The following is a 13185-nucleotide window of genomic DNA, read 5'->3' on the forward strand; positions in this document are numbered from 1 at the left end:
TAGCCCTTCCAATCGATTAAATAAAAAAGTTTTGATTTAACCATCTTGGAGTCCAGGATATTTTTTATCTCAAATTCAGGTTCACCATATATCAAGATGGGGTCGGGTGGTTTGGTTAATCTTGTTCCTGGTTGAACTGGTTTTTAAAGTGAAACATGAAAGACAGGATGAATGCGCATATTAGAGGGTAATTCCAATTTGACGGCTACCGGGTTGATAATGGCCTTAATAGTGTAAGGTCCCAAATATCTAGGGTTAAAAGTCCGAGTTCCGTTCAGAGGTATGTGTTTTGTAGCCAGCCAAACTTGATCCCCAATCTGGTATTGTGGAGTTTCACTTCTATGTTGATCAGCATTTTTCTTATATTTCTCTTTTGCTTGTTTCAAATGTTCTGTTGCCTCTTTAAAGGCTTGTGTAATAGTAGAATGCAACTGACTAACTGCAGGCATTTCTAAATGCTGAGGCGAATTTAGTTCTGAGGTTCGAGGGTGATGTCCATATAAGGGGCTTTGTCCGGTTCCTGAATGTACAGAGTTATTGTATGCATACTCGGAAATCCATAAAATATCTTTCCAATTACTTTCGGTCTGGTGTAGCATGCAACGTAGGTACTGTTCAAGGGTCTGGTTGGTCCTCTCTGTCTGACCATCGGTCTGGGGATGGTGACTGGTTGATAACCTCACGTCGATCTGCGCCAGTTGACAACATTTCTTCTAAAAATGTGAAATGAATTGACTACCTCTGTAGGAGACCAATATGGAAGGAAATCTGTGTATTCGAACAATGTTTTCGAGGAACTCCTTGGCCAGAATTGAAGCAGAAGGTAATCTCTCTAGAGGAATAAAGTGGGCCATCTTGGAAAAAAGATCCACAATACCTAGAATGGTGTTAAATCCATTACATGGAGGTAGATATGTAATAAAGGCTAACAATAAGGTGTGCCATGGTGTAGGTGGAATATCCAAAGGTTGTAAGAGGCCAGCTGATTTTTTCTTCTGACTTTTGTTTTGGGCGCAAATGCCACAAGACATTACAAATTACTTTATGTCTTTTCACCAGGTGGGCCACCAGAATTGTCTCTTAATTTTAGCTTCAGTTTTTGCGATACCTGGGTGTCCTTCCATCAGGGTGTCATGATAATTGGAGATGACTAGTTGTTGTAGTTCCTTGTGTGGTAGAAATAGTCGCCCTTGATAATAAGGTAGGTCATTGATGACTGAGTAGTCCGGGCCTTTCTTCACCGAGTCCTGCAGGGCTGTTGGATCGAAGAGTTGTTGGATCTTTACTTGAATATCCTCTAGTGTCTGTAGAGTGGTTATGCCAAGAATTCTTTGTTCTGAAATTATAGGCACTGGTTCCAGGTTCGCATATGCTTCTCCCACCCCTATTCGGGATAAGGCATCTGCCTTGCCATTTTTACAACCTGGTCAATAAGTGATCACGAAATCGAACTCGGCAAAGAACAATGCCCATCGAAGTTGACGCGACGATTGGGCCTTGGCTGTTTTTAAATACTGCAAGTTCCGGTGATCGGTGATTACCGTAATGGTATGCCTGGCACCGAGAAGATAATGCCGCCAAGCCTTGAAGGCGGATTTGATGGCTAATAATTCTTTATCGGTAACTGCATAGTTTAACTCGGGTGCCGAGAACTTTCTGGACCAAAAAGCTACTGGGTGAAGTTGACCGGTTTCAGGATCCTTCTGGGACAGGACAGCTCCCATGGCTAAACTGGATGCATCAGTTTCAACTATGTATGGAAGTTCGGGGCCTGGATGCTTTAAGACAGGTGCAGACGTGAATTTCTCTTTCAGCTCTTGGAAGGCCTTTCCAGCTTCTTCGGTCCACAAGAAGCGTTTGTTTTTTCGCAAAAGTGATGTGATAGGGTTTACAACATGTGAGAAATCCGGAATGAATCTGCGGTAGAAATTAGCAAATCCGAGCATGCTTTGTACCCCTTTAACTGAATTGGGTGATGGCCACTTGAGGATTGCATCCACCTTTCGAGAGTCCATTTTCGACTCCTTTTGGAGTCAGGATAAATCCAAGGAATTCAACTTCCGTAGCATGAAAAATGCATTTTTCCAATTTTGCACATAACTTGTGCTGGTGTAGTTTCTCAAGGACTGCACAAACGTGCTTCACATGGTCTGATTCTGAAGAGGAGTACACTAGAATATCGTCTATGTATACAACAACACAGATGTCAATGAGTTCACGAAGGACATCGTTCATAAAATACTGGAAGGCTGTTGGTGCATTGCACAACCCGAAGGGCATCACCTGGTATTCGAATGACCCGTACTTAGTGCGAAAAGCAGTCTTCCATTCGTCGCCTTTCTTTACACGTACCAGATGATATGCCCTTCGGAGATCTAATTTAGTGTAGATGCAAGCGTCCCTTACTTGGTCTAGTAATTCGGGGATCAGAGGCAATGGGTATCGGTTCTTAACCATGATCTGATTTAATGTGCGGTAGTCTATGCACGTCCTGAGATAACCTTCCTTTTCAGGCACGAAGAACAAAGCTGAAGATGCAGGGGACTTGTATGGACGAATGAAGCCATTAGCAAGGTATTGGTCCAAGTATTGTCGTAGGTGAAGGTTTTCGGGTTCCGTAAGGGCGTAGATCCTACTACATGAAGGTTGTGCACCGGGTATGAGATTGATTTGACAATAGTATGATCTGTGAGGTGGTAGGGTGTTTGCCTGTTCCTTTTGGAAAACATCCTGGAATTCCTGATATTCCTCAGGTAACTGCACGACTGGAGTAGTGACTGTGGCCAGGCCTTGGTTCAAGGGTTTTTTCGGGTAACAAGTATGTGCACAATCCGGGAAGGTTATTCTCTTCTCTCGCCAATTAATACAAGGATTATGTGTTTCCAACCAAGGTATCCCCAGTATTATTTGGAACTGCGGGGCTTTGATTAAATCAAACACAATAGTCTCTCAATGCCCATCCTGACCCAATAGTGTCATCTCTGCGGTGGAATGAGTTACAGGCCCAGAGGCAATTTCAGTTCCATCGACTGTGGTGATGACATCCAAAGTGCTCTTTTGGCAGAGAGATAGATTCATCCTAGAAGCCAACTCGTGGTTCACATAGTTTCCTATGGCCCCGCTATCAATGTATGCCCTCACTGCGTGCATACGTGATGGCTGCCTTGGATCTATAAGGACCATTGGTACGATGAAGTGCGAGGTCTGAGTATCCTTCTTCAAGCTCGGCAAGCGGACCTCTACGCTTGTCGGGCGTGGTTGTTTCCCGAATCAGGCTCTGTTTGATTTTTATCAGAAACTCCGACTACTTTTTTTGATGTTTTTAAAGGGCAATCCCGTAGAAAATGTCCTGAGGCCCCGCAGTACAGACACAATTGCCTCTGCCGTCTTCTTTCTCTTTCCTTTTGAGTTAAGGGTCCCCAGCAAAATGTTCGGGTGGAGCTAAAGGAATGATCCCTGGTAGAACCACTTGCACAGGATTGCTCGATGAAACAGGAGTTGGATTCCCCCCGAGTCCAGGTAATGATGTTTGCCCAGCTTGGTTTTGCAGTAATTGTCTAGCAAGATCATCAGTGCGCTCCTTTGACACAATCAGTTCTCTCCTGAGGGCATTAGTCTCTTGGCGCGCGGAGTGCACTTCTGCCCTAAGTTCTCCTAACAATAGGGCTAGTTGGTCGGTTTCTGAGGTTTCCATAACGCCCGGTTGGGGATTTGTAGATAGGCTTCACGTTCTGTTACGCTCACCTGGCTCCGACAGGGGCGTCGGTCGGACCCGGACAGCTGCGGTCTCCACCCACATGATGCGTAGTGCAGCGATGACTGACTGGATCTGCCCTCCTAATCTTGTCTGCTTAACCCGTAGAAATATTCTCCTGCAAGTGGAGAGATGGATTTAGCCACTTGTGGATTCAAGTGATGGCACCCCCACAGTCCTCCCCAACTAATCACCTCCGAAATGCCCTCACAGCAATCTCACCTTATATTCTTGAAAGATGAGCTCTCCATCCTGCGTGGATTTGCAGGGGCGCATCGATTCCAGTTACTTCACTGGTTTGAAGGCTCAGGAGAGTTCCGGAGAGTATTGACTCTGAGGTTCCTGGTGAGGACCAGTAAGTATTAAGTTCATAGAGTTCAATATGTCCGATGTTCACTCTTGTTCCCCCCTTCCTTTCTTGTCTTGCAGCTGGCTCGTGAAAAGATGCTCTTGTGGCAGCTGGTGGCGCTCAGGTAAGAGTCTGTATTACCCGGCGCTGTCCGGTAAATGTTGCACATGGAAAACGTGTTGTTTTGTCTCTCTTTACTGATGCGGCACGTGAAAATATGAGAGTCACAAAAGGATGCCTCCGGTGGTAAATCAGGTAAGTCTATGGTGGTAAGAATTATATTTGTTGGTTCCCTCGGCTCACCTTGTGGTTTTCTTTTGTCTCCTAGGTGACGAAGTTTGGCGAAGAAATGATAGAAGCAGCGCCGACCCGAAGGATGCTGTGAAGACTGGTGAGTATGGCGCGGCGCTGCAGCTGGAGGTGCGGCGCGTTTAGAAATGATGTTCTTTACAGGTCCGGAGACGAGATGGATCCAGAATCAGATCAGGTGTGGAATAGAAATAAGTTTGTTTTCTAACCTTGTCCCTTTCTTTCCTCTTTGTTTTAGGAGCTCCGGATTCGAGGCGGGCGTGATAGAAGACTGGATGCAGGCTGCAGGCACAGGGAGCTTTACGCTGCTGGATGCAGAATAAAGTGAAGCGTGTGTTGCTGGTCGGGCGTGGTTTAAATAGCCTCAAAAGTAATCCCAGGTAAGAAGTCCCTAGAACCACACCCGGGTACAAAATAGTCCCTGTAGAAAAACAGTCCCTTTCAGGCTTCATGTTGGATTGGAGTCATTTGCAGCATGGTCTGCCTGAGGTAAGTAATGACTATGAGCCTGGCGCCTTAGGCGCCAGGACTCATTTCTACTATGAGCCTGGCGCCTAAGGCGCCAGGACTGAACCCAGATAGCCCCTATCCGGGGCTGCTGAGGTTTTACTAAATGTCTAGATGCCTGCTCCCGGAGCTGATGGGCTTGGTCCGGATGCCTGGGGGTAGGCATCATGACACGTGCGCCGGCCCTCACCTTCATTGCTCCACAGGGTTTCGTTCGGCCCTCCAACTCACGCACGTGTTAGACCCCTTGGTCCATGTGTCAAGCAGGGCCGGGTGGGTAACTGACATCACAGAAGACCCCTGGCACCCTTTGTGGGCCTCCCCGCCTGGCGGGGTGATGCGGTCGGGGCGCACTGAGAACAGTCCACCCCAGTCAACAGTCACACTGGGATCAGGGGGCCCCGTCCCCCGTCACCGCCCCAGCAACCCCCGTGAGGGGCCGGGACGGTTGCGACAGGAGGGTGCGGCGGCGGTCAATCTCCCTGGCCCCGCGGACATGGCAAAACTGCTGCCAGGGGGCTGTAACACTGTCCGCCAGAGCGGAGAGCCACCTACCCCCCGGGGCCTTCCCAGCCGACCCAGAGCCGGTTGCGGTGCACCGCCACAGAGGAAATGTGCCCTGCGGGGGCCGGTTGTGCCCGGCCGGTGGTCCCTCGAGGGGGTCCACCATTCCAGGTGACCGACCTGCACACCTTCTTGAATCCTCCGTGCGGACTGCACAGATCCCACCCGTTTACCTCTACAGTTTCACGCCCTCTTGAACTCTCTCTTCAAAGTTATTTTCAACTTCCCCTTATGGTGCTTGTTGGTTATCGGTCTCGTGCCCGTATTTAGCCTTAGATGGAGTTTACCAACCACTTTATGCTGCATTCCCAAGCAACCTGACTCCTAGATCGCCCGATCCCGGCGTGCCGTTTGCAGCTACCGGCCTAACACCGTATGCGGGGTGAGCCTCGATCAGAAGGACTTGGGTCCCGGAGCGACGCCGGGATGTCAGTCTTCTGTACAACATATTTCCTGCGCCTGCCGCTGGACGGGGGTTCGGCGATGGGCTCTTCCCTCTTCACTCGCCATTACAGAGGGTATACTGGTTAGTTTCTTTTCCTCCGCTTAGTAATATGCTTCAATTCAGCGGGTCACCACGTCTGATCTGAGGTCGTAGTCGAGGGAGCAGAAGAGCTCCATGGGGCAGCTGGCCTCGGGCCTGGGGCCATACGGGGGTTTACCCCTAACCCTGCACCTCCAGCACAGCCGATCATGTGCTTTCCGGATCTGTGGCCAAAGCCCACCTGGTCACGAGAACCGCGCTACGGGGCCGTCACGTGCCTGCAGCTGTGGGACACCACAGACAGCCATATGCAGCATGGCCCAGTGCCCCGTGGCAGGTAGCAACGGTGTGCAAGGCTAAGTTGTCTAGGGCCTTTTGCTCTATTGTTCAGGATACAATTACACAGAATTTAGGATGCAGGAACAAATGTGGATAGGGTCTCTGAGGACAAGTGATAGATTCTTAGAGTCAGGGTTCAATATAGACAAGTGCCCAAAATTACCCCCAACAGTCAGAAGTCTTGCCAAGGCAAGTAATGGGAAAGCCAATAGTGTTAGAATAAAGGTGATTATAAGTCCATTGATTTATAATGGGAGCGTAGGGTTATGTTAAAAGCTCAGGATCTCACTTCAAATCTTCCCAAGTCTTTCCAGAGCAAAGGAAGGGTATCCTGGCTTGCTTTTCCCACCAGAATTTGCGGTCTTCGATTTTCACGGGTTGCAGGCTCGAGTGATTCTCTGGTTAGGATCTTTTGCTGGTGCAAGAACTCTTGATAAAGAAATGCAGAAACAAACAATGCAGCACCCTTCTCGGGACTGGGGGTGTGTCAGAAAAGCAGGTTTCGGAACGTGCATGCCACACACAGCGATGCAGCAGGACTCATTAGCCGCGGTTGGACTTTCCGGTCTTTCTCAGGTCCTTTTGGTGCTAGGATGCCAAAATTTCGTACAGGGTGTCATTGCAGTGGCTGCTGAGAATGTGTCAAGTTTCAGGTGGAATCTCCCAATGGCAACGAAGATAACCCAGTAGCCCAAAAACGAAGCTGGTCAGCCACAGGATGATTCCCGGGCACTCCGAAGGTGGTTTTTGTGCTGGGCACTGAGTAGACTTCGGGAATGGATGGTCCCTCAACTCCTCAAGTCGTCGCAGGCCTACTGAAGATCACAAGATAGACAGGGCTCCACCAGGACTGCAGAAGAAGTTGGTTGCCAGGCCTCCTTCAAACAGTTTTCAGGTTTCTCTGCGGGTCTTCTCAGCTGGACGGATTCTTGGCTCCTTCAGGTTCTTCCAGGATCTCTGAGAAATGCATGCAGACGCCCTCTTATCCTGAAAGCCAGGTAGGAGTCGAAACTCCCACTAGCCAATGGCAGAACTAGCCCAAACACACACCGCACCGTGGTCCAATCAGGACCACTGGTGGGAACACTCATGCATACCACTCAGACACACAGAAACCAGGATGTGTATTGGATCCAGACTGGCCCAACCCACATCCTGCCTGCAAACAAACAAAGCCCCCCTAGTAGCCTGCCAAAGCTGCTGCTTTCCCGGGCACCGGAAATCCTTATAAGGATCTTTCTGGCCTCTGAGGCTAAACAACAAGATGCAAAAAGAATGTGCAAAAAACCTCATGGCAAGGCCATGTTTGACCATTAGCCACAGTAAGTAGCAAAACACGGTTAAACGTGGTTAAACTAAAACAAAATTCCTCAAAAGTGGGAAAAAGTTACTGCTGCGACCAGCCTATCTTTTAAGCACCTCTAGAGTAACCAAAAAATCCTTTGAGTGTTAGTCTCGGGCAAAACAAAAATGAACCCATTGCACTGCAGTGTAAGCTGCTTTGTGTAATGATAAAAAGTTACAACATGTGATACAAAAGTAACCACAAGTAGCAATGTAGTCACAAGACTAAGGGAAACACTGTTTCCCCAGTACTGATAGCCTTAAGGATATATCAATTTCCCCATAACATGTGAGCAAAGGCCAGTGCAGTGAAGCTTAAGGCTTCACTGTACTGCAAAAGGTACAGGTCAGATTGAAAAATAAAAGCAAAAAGTTTAGAGGTTTCATAAAGATGGAAGGAAAGGTGCAGTAAAGAGAATCTTTCCTAACACACGTCCCCCCTGCCACCACAGACTAAGGGACAGGGGGAACTTATCCACCCCTGGATGGGTCCACTGTTCCAGTTGGTTAACCCTGTTGGACAGCCCTTCAACATTGCTACATTTGGGAGCTGGCCTATGCCCAATAGTGAAGTTCAAGGCCTGCAGACTCATGAACCACCTGTGCCACTTTGGACACTCTCCCTTAACATCTATCAACCACTTCAGGTTTGAGGGGGGGTATACACAGTGAAGTGAGTCCCATAGAGGTAGGACCTCAACTTCCTAAGGCACCATATAATGGAGAACAATTCTTCTCCACCAGGGGCCAACTGAGTTTTCCACTCTTAAACTGGTAGCTGACTAGACATATAGGGTGTTCCTCGCCTTTGCCATTAAGCTGTGAAGGTATTCCAACTATCTCAGTGTCATAGGCATCTGTCTGCACTAAGAAAGGTCTCTTCCAATCAGGTGCCCTTAGACCAGGGTCCTGACCCAGGGATGCTTTCAGGCCAGTGAAGGCCTTCTCACACTCAGGAGTCCATAAGAACTCTTTAGGTCCCCTATGAGTAGTGAGGGCAGTCAGAGGGACAGCTATATTTCTGTAGGCTGCTTCAGTACTCCTGTATTTCACAGTGAGGCCCAGAAAAGTCCTCACTTGGGCTTGGGTAGTGGGGGTTGCCCAGTTCTGTACACACAGTACTTGACTGACAAGAGGTTGCATCTTGTCCTCACATACACCAACTTCATGCATGAGGAAGGCCAATGGCTCCTGTTCAGTTTGACACTTGGCTGTCTTCCTGAACAAGTTGGCCTGATGAAGGTCCTGACACACAGTCTCTTGAGTCAGACCCAGTTCCTTCCAAGTGGGGGTTGAATCTGCCATGTCATCCAGACATGTATTGCTGAGATCCATTTTCCCATTCAGAACAGGGGATACACTCAGTGAACAGGTGTCAGTTGCAGCCACCAATACAGAAGCCCTTACACTGAACTAAGACTCTGAAAAGGCTGAAACTGCTGTTTCCTCCACAGCACAGACTGACAGGGATATGTTGCCATACCCTGCAGAGAGATCATAAGAGCCACTGTACATTTCAATACAGAGCTGACCCACTTACCCGTTAGTGCAGAGTGTGCTTCTGTTTTGGGGACAGACCACAGAGCTCTAGTGTCCGTACATAATCCAAAATTGGCTTTACATATATATCCCTCCAGTTCCTCTGAACTAAACTCTTGATAGATAGAATGCTCAGACACTCTTTGTTCCAACACAGGGTGGATCTCAGACCAATTGTCAGAACTTTCTCTTGGGTCTGAACCACCACAATACCCAATCTTGGTAGGTTCACTTATTCCAGTATATAGTCTGGTTCCCACCATCCTGTTATAAAGGGTGTCAGTGACAACACGAGGGGAGATTGCCTCAGCAAACTAGCAACCTCTCCAGCTCACCTTGCTGATGTGGGTCAGGTGAGGAGACACTAGGCCTCCCTCACTGAAGTCATTTGAAAGGCTGCTTTGACACAGGGTAGGGAGACACACAGATTTATCTGGCTCCCACTCTATAGGCATGAGCAGGGCTCCAATTTTATCACTCAAGATAAAAGCCACCATACTATTCACAGGAAACTGTATGGCAACTTGACCAGGTTCACCAACGCATTGAGAATAGTTTACCTTGCTAAGCTGTGAAACATGGCAAGGCCCAGACCACTGATAGGTAGGCAGGGATTTGTAGAACAGATTTGATGGGAGAAGGTCTCACCTCCTTTTTTGGGGCTCACAGAGAATTCCAATCAAACTCCTGAGAGATCTGACAGATCTTTCCTTCAGACCACCCTGTGGATGACAGCTCAGTGACACTTGACAGGCCACTTCACCATCTTTCTACTGGGTCTGACCACTACTGATGACATCAGAGGAGCTACCTCTGTAGCTGTCATTCAGCATGGTGTCAATGACTGACTTGGCAGTCATTATTTGTGGGTTGGCATAAGGGCATAGGGAATTATGATCAGTAATCACCAATGGCAACCTATTGCCTGAGGTCACCAGAGTCAAGGGGCTAATACAATTAGGCCTTGTCTCTGGTAACAATGAGTTCACTCCTAAAAGTGAACTCTGGAGTAATTGAATTCCTGTCTCACTTCTTTCAACATGGTGACAGAGAGTGAGACCCCTACATTGGTCTTCCTCTGGGACCCCCATCATGGGCAAGCATGAATGTGTTTTGGACCACACAGGTGATATCCTGACACTAGGATGCATCACAAGGGGAATGTCACACACCAACTGTAGGAGGAAGGGCCCCACAACCTGAGTAACCTCCAACCTCTCAAGGTTTGCTCTGGTGGGCTCTGTGGGCTTTGCAGTAACCCACCTTCCTGGTGAATTATTTGCTTCACTGGAGGAGAATTCTTCAAATGGAAGCAGGCCTTTCTCCATAGGCCAACCACGATAGTTTCCTTTTCTGTTGGCCCATACTTCTTGTTCTCCTAGGACTTTCCTCTGCCTGTATACTAGGCAGCTGAGGAGGCCCATAGGATGCAAGGTTTTTTGGGGGTCCCTCTTCAAAACTAGGAGTGGGGACATTTCCAGCTACCTCAACATCATTTGTAGGTAAGGCAGGAGGAATATTCTCCTTTCCTCTGCCTGTTTTTCTGACTCCACTGATCATGGGATTCCCCTTAGGCCTAGGATTTCTCTTAGGCTTGGCTAAGACAGCTTGATTTTGAGACATAGTGCTTGACGGGTCTTTGGACGGCCTATCGGGACCTAAGTCTTGAAGACTCAACTCACCCAGCACTCTTCTAGGAACTACTCTCCTTACATTGATAGATGCCCTAACCATTTATCTATTCACAGCTTGAATGACAGGTACTACTGGAACATTAAGAGAGGACCTACCAGCCAACTGAGTATCCCCCAAAGGAACTCTGGCAAGAATCTGTGGGTTTACCATGAAGAAAGCTGCATCAGTAGGACTGGGCCCAGTGTTCCTAACAGTAGAGGTACTTACACCTACTACCTGAAGACTGTCTACAACAGAATTATTACTATGAAATAAGACAAGAATGGGAGCCAAGGCTCCAGCACTGATAGTTTCCAAGGAATCTAGACAAACTTCAGACTCTTCCTCTGAGGGAATGGAGTCTAAAGGTAAGGACACCACTGCCATCTCTTCTTCCTCATACTGAGAGAAGGCCAGACTGGCAGAGTGGACCCCCAAGATCTTACCCTTACATCTGAGGTCCCCCTCCCTGTGGTCACTTGCTCCACAAGTGTAACAAGCCCCAATGGCACTTGACAAATAGTGAGGCTTAGAGTAGCCACTTACTTGCTTGGGAGCGTTAGTCCCACTACCCTGACCTGATTCTGATGACTTCCCCTTATTAAACATTGTGTGGCCCTTCTTGGACATAGTTGTACCAGTTTCCCCACCCTCTTTCTCTTTCTGCTTCTTTCCCTCCTCCTGCTTACCTGAAGCAGGCTTGTCCTTATGGAAAACTCTATGTGAAACCCATGAATCAGCAGCAATGGCTAGCCTCTTTGGATTTAACTCCTTTCGGTCAGCTAAATGCTGCTTAAGCTCTGCGGAACAAGAGGCAACAATATGTACACGAATGACTACATTGACCATGCCCTCAAAGGTGGTTACCAAGTGGCAGCCACTCAAGTTTTTCAGAGAATCTGCAACAAAACGTACATAGGTCATACATTCTTTCTTTTTATATTCTCTAAACCTCCTCAAGTATTGGGCAGGAGTCTTCCCAAACTTAAGGATAAAGTAAACCACTGCCACCAGCCATTAATTGTAGAAAGGGAATATAATGTTCTTGAGAAAGTATACAAAGGGGATACTAAGTAACCCCTCCAGCACTCTATCTAAGATAGTGTGTGCTGGGTCTACAAAGTTACAAATGGTAAGTAAATTAAATTTCACTTTACTGCTCTTGGAAACATTAGTTTAACCAAGAGAAGGTATTTAAACCTCTGGGGAATCTGAAAGACTTCCCTCTGCTACTGCACTGAAGGTGCTGTCTGTCACAATGTACAAAGATGATATCTATGGAGTTTGTCAGACTCCAAAACCAAAAGAAACACAGTGTTCAGATCAAAGAAAAATACATGAGAGAGTGTAAAAAAGATCTCACTCTCTCAGGGATAAACATTAAAAATCCTAAAGACCAACAAAAGAGCTGACGTCTCTAAAGTAGAAGGGAATTAGCACATTTCTGTGACTTCTCCCTAACACTAGGCTCAACAATCATTCCCCTCTGCAAGAGTGGTGTTTCACCCAGCTCAATCTGTACCCCTCCCATCTGACCCTGAAACAGTGTACTGAATGTCACTCTCTCTACCTGAGCATCGGTGCTACTTTATGTGATATTGGTGCCAAGAACTCATCACAAGCAATTCTGGCATCTCTGGTGCACCCAGTAGCTGATGTAAAATGATCTCTAGCCAAATGCATCCTGCTCCTGTGGGATGTTTCAGTGTTTTATTCATGTTTATACTCAAGATGGGCATTTCTCCTCCACTTAAAAGAAAACAATCATTCATGAGGGTTGCAGAAAAATGGGAGGAAACCCCAGAGGAGACAGAGGTGGAAGAAAACCAAGGAGAAAATGAAAACTTTTGCTTTCAAACTATTGAGAAGGAAACAACGCTAGCATTAATACTCCAATTGAAACCAACAAAGGATTTGGCATTCCCTATGCCAGCATACACTGCCATACATCTGACTCAAATCTCACTCCATTTATAACTACCTTTATAAATACATTTCTAATGGGGGGTCATGTCCCAAGTGCCCTGAAGGGAGCGCTGGTGAAACCCCTATTCAAGAAAATCAACTCAGACTCTACAGTTCTAAAAAATGACTGTCCAGTTGCCAACATACAATGGCCGACTACAATCTTAGAAAAAGTGGTCTGAAATCAATTTCAGCAGTTTGTAGATAGTAAAAATCTCCTGGATGAATGACAGTCAGGGTTTCGTCCCAATCATGGAACTGAGACCACCCTATTGGCGGTCCAGGATGATCTATTGGAAGCTGCAGATAGGGATGCTCCCCAATATTAGGAGCTGTCCTCTCAGAGCTTCTATGGTT

Source organism: Ambystoma mexicanum, chromosome 11 (assembly GCF_040938575.1).
Source record: "Ambystoma mexicanum isolate Mex_15411 chromosome 11, UKY_AmexF1_1, whole genome shotgun sequence".
Classification (NCBI taxonomy): domain Eukaryota; kingdom Metazoa; phylum Chordata; class Amphibia; order Caudata; family Ambystomatidae; genus Ambystoma; species Ambystoma mexicanum.